The 20,636-nt window shown below is 38.0% G+C and overlaps 1 protein-coding gene across 5 annotated transcripts in view; it reads right to left on the reverse strand.

Moving 5' to 3' along the window:
- Positions 1 to 20,327, reverse strand: part of BMPR1B (bone morphogenetic protein receptor type 1B) — a 393,766-nt gene extending 373,439 nt beyond the window's left edge. For 4 of the 5 annotated variants that reach the window (XM_080640956.1, XM_080640952.1, XM_080640953.1 and 1 more), the window contains exon 1: positions 20,139 to 20,327. The gene's annotated coding sequence lies outside the window, so the exon portion shown is untranslated. Of the gene's footprint in view, positions 1 to 10,836; positions 10,899 to 20,138 lie in introns of those variants that run through there. The other variant, XM_080640955.1, reaches the window with a different exon arrangement.
- Between the last annotated feature and the right edge of the window lie 309 nt (positions 20,328 to 20,636).

Below are 20,636 nucleotides of genomic sequence, written 5' to 3' on the forward strand. Positions count from 1 at the left end.
AGTTGAAACATTTATTAACACACCTAAAACTATGAGTAAAATTAAATAGACATACTGTTGGTAGGATTATAAATTAGAATAACTTCACTGGTAAGCAATTTGATGATATATATAAAAACTTTCATATAAAAAATTAAAATCTATTCATAAAAAATCCACTACAGTATTAATTATGATAAAAAAAATAAGAAAAATGTAAACAAATAGATAATATTTTCAGTTATTGTTTAAAATACTTTGGAGCATATTTAATGACATGAGAAAACATTCATAATATAATTTCAAGCAAAAAATAAAATACACATGGTTTACACAGTAAAATTAAGGTGGTAACTTCCACCTTTTTTAAAATCTAAAAATAATACATGAGAGTGAGAAAAATATATCAAAATGGTTACAAATAACAGACTCCAAGAAGTGTTTTCTACCATTTTAGTGAGCATGGTTTACTAAAAAAATTTAAATTCTAATATTTTTATGCTAGATAGCATTTATATTCCATTTAAGTGAAATATGATATCAAGATTCTGTTCCAGAACTAAGAATAAAACACATACACAATTAACTAACAAAAAAGCATTTACTGGAGAGAATTTTCTAATGTGAGGCAAAGAAACAATATAAGAAAATTAGAGGGCTTTATGTTTATAGCTTAAGAGAGCAAAATGACACCAAAGTTTACCTAGAATTAGCCTTGAATTCATAAAGAAAAAAGCAGAAGGAGGAAAAGAAAAGAGAGGTGGGAGGAATGAGACACAAGGGCCCCCAATCAAGGAAACTGTCTTAAATGCTTCTGATACATCGCTGCAGAAATTTGCTTTTAACATAAAACAAAAAGGAGTCTTGTTTTATTGTTCTTCTATAAAGCACTTCCAAACACTTCTCTGCTTTTTTTTGCATAGATATTGTACAGATTATAAGTGTGATTTTTTAAAATAATCTTAACATCTCAAACAAATTTTAATACAGAGGAAACAGTGAGAAGACAGAAACAAAAGATTCAAAAGGGAAATTGTCAGACTTTCAGAGAAAAAAAGCTATTAATTTCTAACTGTAGTAATAATATTTGAAACAGATGTCTATCTACTCTCAAATCCAAACTGGATCATGGTTTACACAGTTTAATAAAACTTTAATTAAGGTTCTGCAATAGTGTAAACTGATCATGTCATGCAACTAAACACTTGCTTAATATTAACATCTCTTCAAGCTCCACTAATGTTAAACTTAACCAGACTTTTCATAATTCATCCAAGGGGAAAATGTCATTCAAATTAATAAGAACATAATTACTCTTCTTATTTCATTATATAAACTTTTTTTTAGAAGCAAGCATTTGAAATAGAAATAGGATACCAAATTGAATAAAAAGGGAAGGAAATAACTTTGTTTCTAGGAATTTCTTGTTTCTAACTAGACAGTTAACATTTTAATAGGAATATTTGTGCCCTACAAATTTTGCCTTTGGAAACATATTATAAGAAAATTATTTCTCATTAAAATTCGTTAACTATAAAATTTCTTCATTCTGTTTCAGTAGAACAATCTCCTACAGAGTAAAGTAGGCCAAGTTCCAATGCCACTTAGAGATATCTATATATATTAAAGGCTAAGTGACCAACCATATGTCCATCCGAACATCCGACCGACCAGCCGGCTGGTACATATGACGCGCACTGGCAATCTATATATATAAAAGGCTAATATGCTAAGTGTCTGAGCATCCAGGTAATGACGTCACGTAGCAACGCCTGGTTTCCTCTCCCTAGCAACTAGCCTCCTTGGAGTTTCTTTAGTCCAGGAACACAACTTGCTTTATAGCCAGGTGGAAACACTTTACACTGTAACCAAATGTCTGTGAAGCTTTTTCCCGTGCCTCATCTTATTTGACCCTCGCCGTAGTCCTGGAGTAGGTAGATAGGAGACTCAGTGGAATCCTATTTTGTTTTCATTAGCCAGAAAATGGAGATTTAAAAACTTGACCCGACTGAAAAGTAGTAAGATATGGTGGACCTTGAAAATGACCTCAGGTTTTCTCACTGCATAGAATATAGTCAAACACTGCTGCAGTTGAATATTTTATCCTTTGTTCTCCATGCATGATCTACAATAATAATCTGTTTCGTGTTGATATTTACTGCCGTGTTGCTGACAATTACCTGAAAGAGAAGTTGGGGTGCTTCACTGGGCTGCAAAAATTTTAGCTAAATCAGAAAGCAGGCCTAATTAAGCAAGTTTATTCTATATATATAAAAGGCTAAGTTGACTTGTGCATGCACAATACATATAAAGCTCTCACTGGCACCAATCGCACATGTGTGTTTCCAATTGTCATTGTCAATCGTGTATTCAGTTGACACTTCTATTACAGATAAAGGGCAAATAGCGATATTAAAATATTTCTTCTAATTAATTTCATTTCAATATGCACGAATTCCTGCTCTGGGCCACTAGTTTAAAAATAAACATTGACTGACGCATGCACGATACATATAAAGCTCTTGCTGGCACCAATCGCACACGTGTTTCAATCTGTCATTGCCAATCAGGAATTTGGTTGTTTTTGTTGACATTCTGAAGCTAAAAGAAAGTGGCATCATCGACAGAATATGTCTGAAGACCAACTATTGGCACAACATGCCTCTGAAGCCAAAAGAAGCAGGCAAGAAAGGCAAATAGCAAAATTAAAATATTTCTTATTAATTTCCTTTCAATGTGCACAAATCTGTGCACTGGGCCACTAGTCTAAAATAAAGGATGAGAGTGAACATTCACTGAACAATTACTGTCTAAGGTGGAGTTCTAGGTGTTTCATTTAATTCCCACACATCCTTACTAAGGAGGTGCTCTTCTTATCCCCATTTTACAGATCAGGACACCGAGTGGGAGAGCCAGGATACACACCCAGGCAGGCATCTGCCTCCAAATTCCAGTGTACAACTTGTACACTGGCTTTAGTCAAAACACAGAAGAGAATATTTTTTCTGTTTCATGCCGCAGGATGTATTTTTAAAACAAATACAACAAATGACAGATTTTTTTAAGTCCTAAGGCTCCTTATCTCTTTTCAAAGTGAACAATTTCACAATAACAAGGAAATAGAGGTTAGAACCATACAAAACAGGGACGCCAATCAACACTGACGAAGAATCTTTGAGTGTTATACCCATATTGTGAAACGTGGAAAATCAGAGACACAAAAGACAGTTTTTAGCATTCAATACAGTTAAAATGGTGAGGATGCTAATTACACTGATTCAGGAAACAAGTAATCACATATCAATACAGCGCAGAAAAGAACATAAGAACGGAGACGAGGTGCTGACAGAGAAAAGGAAGCCGTGAGTCCAGTGGAATGGGATTCATGGAACATTTTTCTGAAAGTGAACTATAAATCAGATTTCAAAAGAGGAGGAAATCACAAGCAAAAAGAATAGTATCAGGATGAGAAATTCATAAGTAAAGTGATATGTATTGGGCAAAAAGGGAATTAGATTATTTTTTTCATTTTTCAATACAACTTCCAAAGTTCCATGAAGGGGCAACTTGCCTTACCCTGTTTCACCTTCTTTCTCATTTCTGATTCAAGAGTTTTAGGTCAAGAACGTTTTCAGCATTTCCTAAGAACTTCAGTTTTTCCCTTTATCTTGTTTCCCTTATCTCATAAGAGCAAATAAATCGTGTAAAACAAGCAACTCAATCGTTTTCAGTAGAGGCTTCCGGATTCACATTAAAAGCAAGTGCTCCAGGAAGGATTTTTGAGGGGCACTGATAATTTGTTTACTCAATTCTATTTTACTCAGCTCGATAAGTACAATTTTACTGTTAGCTTAGATTCCTTCAACACATACTGACATACTCTAGGGAAAGGTTGCCCAGTAACATGCTCGCATTAAAAATTTGCTATGGATAAATTCTAGAAAATACCACTGAAATCTTCACACATACAAAAATAAGAGTTGAGTGCAGTATAAAAATATGGTTCTTAAAAGAAAATTACTATTCAACTTGAAAATAATAACATATTGAGTGTCCGAGATATTTTAAAGGAATCTGAACATTAATCTAATCCTAGAATAATAAGAAAAGAAGAATATTTTAGGAAAAGATACAATGGCCATTAATTTCTCATAGAACCAGCTTAAATGTACAATATTTCAACCTAGTTCAGTCTTTGCTTCTATATTAAAAAGGGGTTTAAGAAAGAATACTTAGAATGGGTAACAATAAGTCACAAAAAATTCACTCTTATTGATTAGTAAAAAATTACAATCATAAAAAAACTAACCTATATTGCTGGCATGCTCTGCATATTTTATTTATAGTAAAGTTAGCCATTATAAGCTAATGCAGTCAAACATGAAACTGAATCGGATTTCTGAACAAAACCTTTTTCAACAATTGCCTTAAAGTTCTTAGAAAATAATTCCAAAAAAGTACAGTACTGACTAAGGCAGAATTACTTCCTACTAACCAAAATTATTTGCAACCCCCAAATAAAAGATTTATTTAAACAAGATGTAAAATGTTACACAGTATAATTACATAATTTGTAAGTATCAGTCTCTCTTGAAAATCATTATGAAATCTCAGAGGTGATAAGGTTTGGAAGGGACTTAATTCATGAATATTCTCTTTTGTCTCTGAAACTGCAAAACCACCTGGAGAGGAAAAACACAAACATGAAACAGTTTTGGTGCCCTGCTCTCCAGAAATAAGCGCCATACTACAATTCTTAACTACAATAAGATTTTCCAGTTTGGGTTACAGAATCATAGCATTTAGAGCCAAAAAGACCTTAGAGAAGTTGGCCAATCTTTTATTTCAGTGTTCAGTCTGGGGTTCCAAAACTAATTATGGCCTTTCCTGCCTCCCAATTGTATTCTTTTCAACATACTACGTGCCCCCCTTCCTTGAAAGAAAGAACAGCTGTAAAATGCTAAAATAAGTACAATAAATGTATTGAAACATATTACTCCATCCCATTCATTACTGTGATGAGAAATTGCAAAACAAGAATTACTTGACCTGAGAAATGAGAACACAAAGAAGATCTGAATTATATAAGATTATGAAAGTTAAAGTAAAAAATAATCAACTAGTCCTTCCTTATTATATGGTTTCATAATAAAATTATGAAGGGTCATTCAATGATTTAAATGGCAGGTAAAATGAAAACAAATAAAAGGAAATATCCTTGACATGCATAACAAGCCTCCAGTATACACAAGGTTGCAGAACAGAGGTCGTATCGTTAAATCCAGTAACATGATTTTAAAATAATCTGGATCATTAGTGAAGCAAATATCTGATTATTTATGTTCAACATAAATACAATTCTCCATAATGGGAAAATTATATTTTGGAATATAAAAAGTCACTCCAAGGAAGCTTTCGATTTTTTACAAATTATACTATAGCTTAGTATGTTTTTGTGATATTTATATTCCTTTGGAAAATCAAATGGTGATTACTGGACTTCCCAAAAAAATGTGTTGATTTAACATTATATAGTATTTTAATGTTAAATTTTAAAAATTTACCATTTTACTTTTAATGCCGAATTCTATTTTAAACTTCACTTTCCCCATAGCACTTTGGCTCCACGTGAAATACACATTTAATCTGGTTATGTGGAAAACTAAAGATTTCTTTTTTAATTTAATAACTGCCTTAGCTAAACTCCATGGCCACAGCCAAAAGGCCTCATTGCATTTTGCTCTGTAAACACAATGGTATTATGCTTGAAACAAAAGAGGTCTTATGACTCTTTATAGAAAAGACGCATGAAGAGATATGAAGTAAACTACCTGACCGGCAGACGTTAGTTTGAGCAGGCTGCAAACTAGCCTGGAAAACTACTGAAGTAATTTCATTTCACTCTAGCACATTCTGACAAATCAAAATAGGAGATTAAAGTATAGGTAATATCTCTATTACATATGGTGATCTAGAGTCCATTTTAATATTAGGGGAAAACAATTTACAAGCGTTTCAAGATAAAACTCTCCTTGAAGATTTTTATTATGTTTTTAGTGCATACCTTTTGGTTCCTGCCAACAATGAACCTTTGCCAAGCCTCACAATCCAATGTTTACTATTAGGTATATGTTACAGTGCTTCCTTCAAACTAATTGTTTAAATATTTAAATGTCATTTCAGATAGATTGATCAATTTTAAAATGATCTCTTTTCATCATTTGCATGTCTTATATTCTTAGCAAATTACCAGAGCTATGTGATTTCCCAAATTCACTAAAAAATGTCACTACATTTAACCCATGTTAAATGCAACTCATATCTCTCTCTCTCTCTCTCTCTCTCTATCTCTATCTCTATCTCTCTCTCTCTCTCTCATACACATACACACATGCACACACACCATGTGGATCAAATGGAAGTCAACTTTAGTAAAGACGTGGTACATTTGCTCTAAAAACAAACAAACAAACAAACAGTGCCAGTACTCTGTATAGAAATGATACATAACTGAAAAGGGGTGGGGGGAGAGGGGAAATTACAACATTTACGGTTCAAAATATATTTTTCCAAAGTTTTTGAACATTTCCTTTCTTTATCCATCCCTCTTCTCAAAATAGGATCAATAACCCAAGCCTCTATCTGGAACACTCTTCAATGATCAACCTTTCTCTATGCTCTCACATACAATTACCATCTCATACAGTTGTTATGCACAGTTCTCTTCCTTCCCTCTGGGGTCTTTCCAAGCTCTCGAACCATCAGGGCTGAGTGCTGGCCTTCTCTGTATCATCAATAACTAACACAATGTCTGGCTCTAACAGTACTCCAACATTTAAATATAGATTTAGAATCAGACGGCTCCTTATTAGAATCCTGGACTACCACCTGGGACCCTCACTGTGTCTTAAATTATTTTATCTATATGTAAAATGCATAGCTATCACTAGTCTGTTAAAGAAGATATTTAGCACATTGCCTGTAACATAAGAAAGACTGAAACAAGGTAACTTCTTTATTTTTTGCTAGCTTATATAGTTCAACCATCCACAATGATGCCAACTTTCATTTCTTTTATCCACAGCCTTTCACATATCCTCAACTTAGTGTTATAATTATTTCTTGGCAAGTTGACAAATTTGTGAGGTCCATATATGCAAAAGCATAAGGTCACTTAAGAATTTAGCAAACAATGGGGCGGGACTAGCTTTGATTTTTTTTCAAGGGTGATCATGTGTTGGCAAATTAAAAGCTGAGTGGAGCCTCAAGGGAGAAATAAGTAGATATAATCTACTCCATTTTTTTAAAAAAAAAGCCCTTGACAAGGTACTACCACAAAAGTTATTAAAAAGAACTGAATCACCATAGGATCCGGTGAACTTTTTACTGGAGAAACAAAGAAGACAGGGGAGGGGGGGGGGGGGGAGGCATTACTCTGACAGAAAACTATAAATAGGGAAGGTGCTGTAAATGGTCTTATTTAACATCTTTATAAATGATGTAGAAGAGGAAATGTAGATTAAATTTTCCAGGTCTGCAAAAGATACTAAGTTTTTCCAGTATGTGAAATGCCAAGTCAGTGGGATAACCTACAAGATTTCCAAAATTTTATGAGTTACTAGGGGGAAACATCAATTATGATTCAAAGCAGAATACTATAGGGTTATGCATGTAGGAGAGGAAATATACAGACTGTACTTCTCAAAATAATGAGCCTTAGTGATAACAGAAAAGAGCTTAAAAGTCATGGAATTAATGCGTTCCAAGAAAGCTAACAACAGCACCAACATCAACCAAGAACAAAACACATGATTCTCGTCCTATTTAAAACCATGGGGCACCTCTACTTGAAATACTACATGCAGTTCTAGTTAACACAGCCTAGCACTCTAAATATATCTGCTGCCGAATAAAAAAATTATAACTTTACTCCAAAAAAGGGGGGGAGGGATATTTAGAAACTGAGGAAAATGCAACCAAAAAATGAAATGATCAAGTGGACCACAGAACAGGCCTAAGAAGTAAAATAAGAAAAATCAGAATTCTTTGAGTCTAGAAAGGTGAAGGCTACAAGGAAATATTATAGATGTCAAGACTCACAGACTCTATGCAACCATGGAAAGTATGGACAAGACAAATATTAAGCTAATGAATGGCTGCTATATTTCAACTATAATACTCAACTTGGTTGAGGAATGAAATGTGAAGCCAAGAAGTTAAACAAACTAAGAAATTCTCATCAGTTCCAGAAGAGAGCAGTGGCTTATACTGAGGAAAACTAAGATATTTGGAGGATATAACACTAAATTTTGAAAGTGAAATCATGAAACACCAGACCTAGACTTCCCTAACACATCACCTAATGGCATCGACTAAAGACTGAATAATAGACTGGATCAATTTGGCACTTCCTAAGTGTTCTCAACTTATTTTATTTTTCTCATATTCAGTCTATTTGTGCTCTGCATTTATTTTTTAATAGTGTATTGTCTGTGATTTTAAACATCTTTCCCCTTAGAGCAAGACATGACTATCTCTTTGAAATATATGGAATCAAGTTCTTTCATATTGCATAAATATTTCATAATCCCACTTGTAAGAAAGACATTATTCACAAACTAAAGATGTAAAATATTATTGTTAAACTGCATTATACCTTCCAGGTTTAGGAGAGATGAGCCAAAAACGGAATTTACAGTTTCATGGTTAGTCTGGCTGCATGTAACTTGTAAGAAAGTGTTCAAGATTGCACAAGAGTTTTCAAACCACAATTATAAATACATGGAATTTCACATAAATAGGAACTAGAGAGTACTTGGTGAAAACCCTATATAATAAAATTTTAGATTTTTGTATGCCAGATTATATAAAGGAATGAAAATTATCTAGACCCAAGTAATAGCTACAAAATATTTTATATATGTCTGCACCATTTTAGTTTTATTTTTTTTTTTACCTGTGAGCATCTGTTTAAATGTTTAAAACACTTACATTTTGCCCTGCCAGCGTGGCTCAGTGGTTGAGTGTTGACCTATGAACCAGGAGGTCATGGTTCAATTCCCCGGTCAGGACACATGCTTAGGTTGTGGGCTCAATCCCCAGTGGGGGGCATGCAGGAGGCAGCCAATCAATGATTCTCTCTCATCAATGATGTTTCTAACTCTCCCTTTCCCTTCCTCTCTGATATCAATAAAAATATTTAATGGACATTTCATAAAAATATTTTGAATGAAATTATGTAATTAAATTAGTGATTCATAACAAAATATAAATGCACCTGTTATTATCTGTCTATAGTATTATTAAAGTATTTTAAGATCATGTTTACAGAATACCAATAGTCATTATGCTAACTTAGTCAAAAACTCAGCTAGTAAGGACTCTGGAAATACGCTGGGGGCTCAGGGTCATAAAAACCAGTATGTGTTTAACCCCTCTCTGGTTCAGAAAAAGTAGAGGAAATAGGGTTTGCAAAAGTGAGAGAAAAAGAGAAGGAAGAAAAAAAGAGGAGGAAAGTAAAAGAGAATTCAATAAACACTCGTGTATTCACAGGACTGAGGAGAAAAACTGCACAGTTCTAACATTCAGACTGTGGCAGGTACTGCAAAGGTTTGAGTGTTTTTTTAAGCTAAATATGTTTTAAAGTTCTTTAAACTGCTAAATATGAAGTATTCAAGAAATAAAGGCATTAAGTTATAGTCCAAGCACATAAAATATATTTTCATGCTGTTGATCACAGAGGATAAATGTTACAGCTAAAAAAACTAGAAAATTGAGTTTTTAATAAGCAATTTTCCACTGCTTCATGACTTTGTAAATCACAGATCACAGGGCAAGAGAGAATGCAAAAAATGTAGTGCACAAAATCTTTGATGTGCCTGAGATACAGATTGCTCCCAGGCAATAGATTTAAAAGAAGTTTTACATTATCTGCTTTTTTTTTTTTTTCTTACAAGCAGCAGCACCTGCTGTTATTGGTAAAGGTATCAAAACTTAAATTCTACAAAACATTTTTTGGAAGAAGTTAATTTACATGTGACTTTTAGCTCGGCCTTAACATATTCTACAGAATGATAGAATAGATCATTTTAAGTTATAGAATTAAGAATTCCTTACCATCTAAACATAAGGAGGAAGCATACATTATTCCATAAACACGCATAATTATGGGGTAGGAAATGCCTAATTTGCCTACAAAAAATTGCAAGGGTTTGATGACTAAAGCAAGGAGTGAATCAGGCCCATTGAGAATTACTAAGAAAAACATAATCAAACATAAATGCCACAGAATACAAAGATCATTTTCCAAATTGATTCCAGAAACAGCTCCTAGGTAAATTTCCATGAAAAGCTAATTTAATTCAATTAAACAACATAGCATGGTTTTTCTCTTCAGAAAGACGTTAAATATTTTAATTTGCTAACTGATGTAAAAGATAAGTGTTTTAAAGAGTGATTAATTTAATCTCCAGTGAGCTGAAGATTCAAAATTATTAAAGGACTTATGAATGAAAAAGGACTTACTGAGCTGATATATTTTAATCATTATAGCATCCATCTATGTACTTCATGAAGTACACAGAGTAAAACTGAAAACAATTAGTATTTTTAGTCCTTAGTTATGTACTGCCATATAAATATAATTTCCTATTCGAAATTACAGGGCAAGATGAAATATTCCGAGACAATGTTTGTCCTCCATTTTGGTATAGTATTAGAACCCCACCTCCAACATGCAATGGAGGGAAGAGATTTATCATTTAAAACATAAATCATGGTTATTCTTATTTTGGGATAACCTGGGTTTCCCTGGATAACTTTTCCGAGTTAATCTCAACATTATGTAAGCTCACTTACAGTCACTCAGGGTGAGGAAATGATGCCTCCACACCAGCCTGGTCGTGGATTCTTGTGCGTCCATCTGGCTGCTGGCTGGAACGCTGGAATGACTCATAAAAATGAAGCCACCTGAGGTCACCTACTCCAGGTCTTTTAAACAGAACTGCCAACTCTTACCAGGTGGTTCCAATTTCCGAGAATACTTAAAATAAGAGAGAAACTCATTCTAGATACACCATTTTATTTTCATATTGTCTCTGGCCACAGCATTTGGTAAGTAAGGAAGGAAGCTCTTTTGAAATGTAGATTACCAATCATCTGAAAGTCAGAAATCACCACACATCTCGGATGGGGAACATTATATAAATAAAGCAGGACAAAAGGCAGGATACAAAACCATATTATATTATGCTCCCAATTCTGTAAAAAAAAAAGACCCCAACTGTTAATAATAGTGGCTATCTTTGTGTGGTAGAGTGATTTTTATTTTATTTGTTACAGTTCCCTATAATTCCCAAGTTTACGTCAATGAATATGAACATTATTATTAGAAAAAAATAATAATAAGCAGCTTTTTAGAAAACATTATACACTGTAAACCTGGGGCTCAGCAATCCCCAGGGGATACTCATATCTATACTGGCAGAAAGCCTTTCTCCAGGCAATGAAGAAAAACATTCATTTTATCCCAAAAAAGAAAAAGAGAAGGAAAAATCAGTAAGAACTGGGTTCCTACTGTAGATAGATGTGCTGGATAGAGTAACAAGTGCTGGCAAAAGAACGGTGAAATGTTTAGTTGATTATTTGTAGCCATCTTCCCCCAAAGTGTGTTGTTCTGAGGAACATTATTAGTCCAGTGATATATGCAGGGAAAACTGCATGTCCCACGGTCAAATACCCCTCTTCAGGACTGTCACAGTGCACGTCAGCATGATAAAGGCTCAAAGAAGGCGTGCAGTTTTAAAACATCAGCAGTTCCAGATTTCTTTCAGCATTTACTTACTTATCAAATGCTTCTGTGGTGTTTACATGTGCCTAGCATGGCTCTAAATACTTTACAAATATTTGCCAGTCTAATCCTCACACAAACCTATAAAGTAATCACTATTATTGTCATCCCTATTTTACAAATGATGAAGCTGAGATAGAAGGTTCAGTAACTCGGCCAAGGCTGCACAGCTAACAGGTGATAAAGCCAAAATTCAAAGATAGGCCAACCCACAGTCCCCACAATTACCCAGTAGGCTATGCTACCGCCCATAGGATTCTTCTTGTGCTGGCTACACACCTACATCCCACAAAATCACTGTTCCATGGCACACACAGAGAAAGCAAATGCAGTCAAGTCAAACATAATGTTATATGCAAATTGCTTATCTGAATTAGTCAAATAGCTCATACTACTTTAAACTCCAGTTTTTCACCTAATATGTAATGAGACAAAAAGAACTAGCAATGGTATTAGGCCTAAAAATCCCTACATGATGACTAACAAGAAAAGTCTGGTTACATTGTTTTCCCTCTCTGTGATTATTTAATTAATTTTATCAGACATTATAATCCAACGGAATTATGATAAAATAAAAATTTGTATGACTTAGGCCATTTCTATACTCTCTAATTCCAAATATCTCATAATTTCTAAAGCTTTTTATATGGTGGGATTACTAGTCATGTTCATTTTCTTCTTCATGCTTATTTAACTTTTTAAAAATTCTAATATCCCAGCCAGAGTGGCTCAGTTAGTTGAGTGTCATCGTCATGTGCACCAAAACGTTGAAGGTTCAATTCCTGATAAGAACACATACCTTGGTTCAGGGCATGTATGCAAGGCAACCTATGGATGTTCCTCTCCCACATAGATGTTTCTCTCTCTGTCCCCCTCTTCCTCTCTCTAAGCTTGTCCTCAGATGAGGATTAAAAATAAATAAATAATAAACAAACAAACAATTTGAATAAATACAAGCAGCAGGGATATGAGGAAGCTTGTGATTTTACATTAAATTATTATTCATTAATCACTGTTTCAAGATGAATATATTAATATAGAATGGTATTGTCAATGTGTAGTTAATTGAAAAATGCAAGTAACAAAATAATACACGTGACCTTATTTATGTTTAAAAACACATAAAAATGCACAAGACAATTCTTAAAGGGTATATATATATATATATATATATATACACACATACATACATAAATACACCTTTTAGTATGCATAAACTAAAACATTAACTTTAGGTATTGGGTTAAGGCAATTTATTTTCTGCAGGTTTACCTGCAATTTCTAACTCTCCTCTCAAGAAGATTTATTGTTTGTATTATTTGGAGCCTGCATAACAGATGCAGGTCAGCAAAAGCCACTTAGAAAAGCCCCCGCCTTTAAGTTGCTTGTGATCTCAAGCAAATGCTAGCCCTCTCTACTCCTCTCTATACAGCCCTCATCACATACTTGATTTGTAAATATCAAGTTTATTTTTATTTCCTATCTCTTCCCTAATCCTCATCCCAATTAAGGGCAAACATCTGCCTTTTTGTATCCAGAGCACCTCGCACAGTGCCTACCCTAAAAAGTGACTCCATAAATATGGCACTGCAGTAATGAATGAATGAAAGAGTGAACAAGACAAACAAATTACATATGTGGAAGGTATACAGGCTATCAAGTAAGAAGGTTAAAGCAATAAAGTGGTCATCAGAATAGTATTTAGATAATAACAACCTAGGTTTTCCATGCTACTGTTGCACTGATAGAATCATATAATTTGGGCTGGAAAGCAGATGTCCAACAGAGGTAAGGAGGTCAACTGCTCTCACCAATCAATCCAAGAAGGTTCCAAAAAAGAGGATGCTTTCAAAAGCTGAATCAATAGAAAATTGGTCCTTAATTCTTACAACTTCTGATAAGTAGAAGGGGATTTATTTACAAAAAATTTAATAAGTACTAGTATAGGCAGGAATGTAAAAGAACCTAAATGGCAGTGGAGTAAATCAGGACAGTAAAAGCAGAGGAGCTATTCAAGAGATTACTGGAATCTGGAAGGACAGAATAATGCAGAGAAGACTCCTTTAAGAGAGCATTGGACATGGGCAGCCAAAGTTGATCTGCAAGGAAGGAGCGAAGAGAAAAAACACCGCCTCTCCACTCCAATCTCCTGCTGGGGTTCCCCAATGCCCTACCATCTGGAAATCAGCTGTTCACCCAGGTCGCCTAGTGGGCAAAGAGCATACGGTAGAATAAAATGCATACTTCATAGCATGGGCCTACCTATCTCACTGACCTCATTCCTACCATTTCCTCTAATTGCCTGAGGATCTGGAGAGGCCAACAGAAGGTATCTGACATAGAGGCCAATGTAATAATGTGTGAGGTTTTAGCAAACTGAGTTACACAGTAAGGAAAGACACTCGGCTATAGAAGGGACTCTTGACTAACTGAAAGGGCGTTAAAGAAACAGTGAAAGATAATAGCTAGATACATAAAAATGTGTCCAAGTTGTATGCAACCCCATTTGAGTAGAGTGCTACATTCTGTAATACAAGGAGTAGGAGGATATTTCCCCACTATGTGTACTATTACATTCTGTAATACAAGGAGTAGGAGGATATTTCCCCACTATGTGTACTATTACATTCTGTAATACAAGGAGTAGGAGGATATTTCCCCACTATGTGTCCAATGGTTATTGGACAACAGCAGAAGTAGCTTGTTCCAGAAAAAGAACAGATTAGATAATTTAGTACCTTTTATAGACAGTTGTAAAGTGTATTGGTTAGATAAAACTCACTGATTTCTATCAAGAGATTAATTTAGACAAAGGCACCATCATTACAGACTTCCTTGGAATTGTTTCAGATTCATAAATCAACAAATTAACTAGTGACAGATGTGTCTGTACTTGTTTAAGTTTATATCTATCTAACTGCTATAAAAATGACTAAAATGTTTATCTCAAGACAGCCAGGCAAGAGATGTTATAGAAATTATTGGATTGTATCTTTTTTCCTTTAGCCACTAAATAAACACAACTTTCAGAAAACTTATCTCTAAACTTGCTATTTAGTATCTTCTAAAGTTGAAGGCGCAGGGAGCCATATACTTGTTGATAAATAGGCAAAACGAAGTCAGCTGAATCAAAACTGGCCGGCGTGGCTCAGCTGGTTGGGTGTTATCCCATGGCACCGAAAGGTTGAAATGACAATTCCTGGTCAGGGCACATGCCCAGGTTGTACGCCCAATCCCTGGCAGGGGGTGTGCAGGAGACAGCCGATCAATGTTTCGCTCTCAAACCAATGCTTCTCTTTCTCACTCTCCCTTCCTCTCTAAAAATCAATTAAAAATCTTTTTACAAATTATGGTCTCTAACAGACTACATCCAACAACATTCCATAAATATTTACTGAATGCCTACTGTATACTAGTTCATTGCAAAGAGTTGGGTATACAATGAAGGGTGAGTTCCAGATCTAACAACGCAGACTTTACAGTGAAAGTTTTCAAGAAACATGCGAAGTTTTCAAAGCTGAGGGGTAGAGAAAATGACACTGGAACCTGATTAGAGAATTCTGATTTGCTTCCTTTCCTTTGTAACCAGAACACAAACTTTATGTGACATCTGGGATCTGGGAGGTGCTGAGGTCTGCATTTAAAAGTAAAAGCAACTGTTGAACCAGTGGGTTGCTGTAATGTAGATCAAATAAAAAAAAGAAAGGGAGGGGACGCCTGATTCAATGACTCATTCCGTGATAAGAACAATGTCTGATCAATCTCCCTCAGTTCCACCGGTGGCCAAACCACCACTCAGCTAGAGATTTCTCATAGCCTCCCACGTCATCTTCAGACATTCTTGCTCACATTACAGACAGACATGCTAAGTCAGATTTGTTCACTTCTCTATTTAAAATTCTCCAGGGATTCAATGAAATGTACTTTGAATAAAATGCACACTTCATAGCATGGGCCTGGCTATCTCCCTGACCTCATTCCTACCATTTCCCCTAATTCCCTGAGCCCACTGTGCACCCAGCTCCTTTAGAGACAGCCTTACTGTTCCCTCTGCCAGGAAGTCCTCCCAGATCTTCATGGGGCTGGCTCTTTCCTGTTGTTCAGAACATCCTTAGAGAAGTCTTCCTTGACCACCCTGTACAAAGTAGCCCCAGTCACCTGCTGTCATATCACCCTTTCTTGTTTTCCTAATGAAAATTTCACTACTGGAAATGATCTTCCTAGTGTGCTTGTTTATAGTTCATTGTGTTTCACTCTCTAGAATGCAAGTTCAATGACAGCAAGGACCTTGGGTCTCATATGGCTGCGTGTCCTCAGAGCATATAATAATGCCAGGCAAAGAGTAGGCACTCAAACCTCTAAGTAAAAAATGAATGTAATTAAGGTAACTGACATATAAGTGGAGGCTCTAAAAATCATGAAAAGAGATTATTGTCTGATGCAAATTACGCATTATCTATCCTTTTTTATCTTAATACTATACATGAGTTTTAAAAATATTCAGAAGTATCATAAAATGTCCCTCTTGTCCATCCCTAACTCTTCATTTATTTCTCTTTCCAGATACCTAAAAAGTTATTGTTTTCCTCAATTTTAATCATTAATTTCCTGTGAATGACTGTTGAATCTATATTTCTAGACAGGCCCATGCACCCCCAACCCCCCCCCCCCCGATTCTGGCCACTGCATCAAATCTGCCACACTGAATATCTCTCATGCAAACTCAGTTTCTCCGTCTATCCTTAATACCTTTATCACCCATCCTCCAGATGCCCAGATTTAAAAGCTGGAAATTATCTTGATTATGAAATTCAAGTACTGGAAGGCAGATTGGAAAACATCAAGTGAAGTGGTCTTCAAGCCTTTTTTAAACTATGTTAGCCTTTTTTCAAACAAAAGCTCACAAGGAAGTCTGATATGTAAAACAGATGAATTTGCAGTTGTTCCGGGAGTTAAACTGGTGGTCTCTGAAGAATAACTTCAAAAAGAACCCCTAATCTGGTCCAAACTTCCTTTTCTCCCCCACCCCCCTTCAACACACAGGCAGAAAGTTATAGAAGAGAAAACTTAAGTCGCAAGGAACTTAAATCTTCTTTGCAGGTAGAAATAATTAGTCTGCCCAAGATGACACAGCACTCAAAACATAAAAGCACTTAGAAGTCAGTGTTCTAAAAAAAGCAAATATTACCTTCATACATATGTGTAACAAATGATTATCAGTTACTGCAGATGATACATTTCATGCATGACTTTTTCTGGTTGGCATGACGAGAAAGCTCCAGGGTTCATATAATAATTGTTAGCTTCTAGCAACAGATTTATCGATTTCTAGTGAAGGAAGGCAAGCATGAGTCCAATGAAAAGAACAGTGGCCCCTGGAAAAAGAGCTCAAGGTCTCAGTTCTATAGCCCAGGTGGCTTCACTGCCTACTTCTGCGCATGGTTTCCAAGCTCCTGGAGCCTCAACTACTTCATCTTTCTTATTAACGTGTGTGATAAGATGCTTTCTAAGGCTCTTTTCATCCCTCGCTCTAGGATCTATGATTACTCCATGCTAAAGTATTTCCCTTAAGCAACCACAAAGAATTAGTACCGCAAGGTAGAGACAAATTGGAGGAGAACAGATCATCCTTCAAGGATTTTTTGAGTATTTCTCATATGCCAGGTACTTTGCTGGGTCTCTGAAATTCAGAGAAAAAAAAAAAAGAAAGGGAATACTACCCCCAGCTCAAGGAGAAAACAGCCCAGCAATGAAGAGCCAAGCAAGTAATTATACTGCAGAGAGGTGAATGCTGAGATGACTTCAGAAGCTTAAGAGGCAGCCATGAGGGGTCTTATGAAAATCAGGTTGGAGTAGGAGACAACTGACTTCCCATGTGAATGATAAGTAGGAATTGAGCGCTGCTATATGCAACAAAAAATATCACATTTTAAATTGCCTTATAAACGAATAATAAAATCAGCATTTACCTATAATAAAAATAATTTATCAGGCCATCTTGCACACAGTTTTCAAAGTTTATGAGGGAAATATTAAGTCAATTTCCTTTTAACAAATACTATTTAATGACTGGAACATTCTGAGGGACGTATATGAACACGCCGTGAGTGGAGGCAGACGTCACTCGGGGACAATACTCTAACAGGGAGCTTCAGGCAGCCCTGCCTGGGCTACAGGCTGTGCAGCACCTGGCGGACAAGGTGGCAAAGCCCCCAGAAATAGTGATGATTCACTAACATGGCATAAATCAAGATCTTTAACTCACCAAAAACTAACATTTTGATTTAAAATCACAAAGCAGTGCCATTAAAATTCATCAGCAGACCCCAGCACAGGAGTAATGAGATCATATCAACTTATATCTTGTGACCAAAAGGAAAAGGTGGTTTTCTAAATGGTAATTCAGATTGGACAAGTAACACACTGTATCAGGTTTTGTAGCCCTGGGCCATATTTGGCTAAAAACAAAGGTACATTATGCATGACTAAAGAAAACAGTGGAAATCAGAGCAATTAATTTCCCAGCTATGTTCCCCATAAAAAAACCATCACTACTATGATTTGCTTACAGCACACAACCCTTTTCTGCATCGCACAATGATCTAAGTGTGTAATAACTTGCATATTTCACTAAGATGTAATATCCTTCAAAACATCCTTATAGAGAAAATTTTCCAAAGAAATTATTGATCTCTGGAATGTCCCGTGTTTTAAAATTACTGACAAATCCTTTCCTATTTTCTTTGCAGTTAGAAATAATTCTTCTTGATCACTAGAGTGTAAAGAGGTATAAGAGTACAAAGACGAATATTTTCTTAAAGACAAATGTCCCAGGTGACACAGAACATTTCTCACCAGGTTCCCAAAACAACAATTAGGAAAGTTGTCACTAGGATCCTAAAAATATATGTGTAAAAAAAAACCAAAACAGGTATCGGTTGGCATCAGTTTCGTAAAGCAGGAAATTTTCGTAGGTGCTTTTCCAGTTATTTTCAAGTACTTTCTAGCTGTGCCTTCCCGTTAGTGGTGGAGTCTTTTGTGTTTCTTCAGAAAAGTCAGGAGCCTTTTCCCAGGTGGTTGTGCTTCGCGGCAGGTATGCTGGGTACAGTCTCCTGACATGTTGGGGGCAATTAAGCAGCTCTCTGCTTCTGTTTTCCTTCCCTGGGCACCTTTGTGGCTGCCCAGTCCCTGACCTCATCTTGGTGGGAAGGTGACTAGAGCAATTCCTAACAGTAACTAAGGAAGCCACAGTGCTCCCCTCCTACGGAAAAGGACTACCACTGGGGGCCCCGCTCCAGCTGAGCGGGGCTCAGAAGGAGTAAGACACCGCACCGGGCAACTTCCAGGGGGACCTTCTCTCCGCGTCCGAAATCTTAACACCCAAGGGCCAGACAGCAGTGCAGAGCCCTGACAGAAACAGGGGCAAGGGGACGGATGCGCGCAGAAAGCCAGACACCGGAGAACGGAGAGACAGGGAGCCCACAGTCAGCCTCTGAATGAGAGTCCGAAAGAGTGTGCGAGAGGAGACGGAGAGGGAGAAGGAGAAGGAGACGGGGAGGGAGACACCGAGGGAGCCGGAAAGGAAGAGAAGGGGGCGCTGAGAGGGAGACAGAGACAAACTGACCCAGGGAGAGCGAGACCGAGGGGGTGGGAAGAGGGAAAAGGGAGAGAACTGGAGGAAGAAGACAGACAGAAACGCTGGGAACATGACAGAGACAGAGCCGCAGACAGAGGGAAGGGGCAGGCAGTGGCAGGGGAGTCGGAGCCCAGCGCGGACCGTGGGGACCAGCCCGCTGCGCACCGTCTGCAGCTGCAGGGCTGGGTCCCCAGGCGTCCGGGGCAGGTGGCTGGCGAGCTGGGAGCCCGCGGGCTCCGCGCCTCCGGGCCGGCGGCGGGCCCCCTGCCAGGTCCCGCGTCCCGGGCTGCGCTCCGCTCGCTCGCCCTCCGACCCCATCCATCCCCGGGCCAGCAGGTTCCGACCTCCCAACTCCGGAGCACGTGTCCGCCCGCCCGTAGCGGCCGCTGCCGCCCAGTCCCTGCCAAGGCGGGCGCGGGATCTCGGAGTCCGGCAGAGCCTCCCACGCACAAAGCCCAGGCGGCCACCCCCTGACCCCCGGGGCGCCACCGCCCCGTGGCTGTGCCGCTCGCGGTCGTCCTCACGCCCCTGCACGCTCCCTCCCGCCGGGAGCAGCGCCGCCGCCGAGCCCGGCGCCCCGCAGCTCCCCGCCCAGCGCCGCCTCTGCCCACTCGGCTCCCGCCAGCTCCGCCGCCTCCCGCACGCGGGACGCCGCGATGTCCGCCCGAGTCTTACCGCCTTGGCCGGCGCCGTGCTCCGCACTGTCGTCCCTTCCCCGGCGCCGCGGTGCCCGCGCCCCCGAGCCGTCCCGGCGCCCGCACAGGCCTCGCGCACACGCCGCGCCCCGCGCTGACCACACTGCGACCGTCCGCTGCGGGCTGCAGGGGCCGCTCCGCCGCGCGCGCCGCCGGACTTTTTCCCTCTGCAACTCGGCGGCCTCTGGAATTTTTTTATTTTTTTTTTTTTTGACTTGCCCTCTCCAGCTCCCACTAGTGATTGGAGACTGAGAGCCAAGTACTTAACGGCGGGATTACACTTCTCTACGCACTTGGGGCTGCCCCAGGGCACGCTGCCGGTTTGAGGAAGGGCCCGTGGACTTGGGGTGCAGCGGAGCATCGCGCAGTCCCCAGCCCTGGGTCAGGGGTGAACTTTCGAAGCTCACTGTGCTTCACAGAGTATCACTTCCATTTCAATCATAGATGCTCTCTTTTTCGTGTGTAAGAAGGGGTTTTA

This window comes from Plecotus auritus (assembly GCF_963455305.1).
Source record: "Plecotus auritus genome assembly, chromosome: 1".
Lineage (NCBI taxonomy): Eukaryota > Metazoa > Chordata > Mammalia > Chiroptera > Vespertilionidae > Plecotus > Plecotus auritus.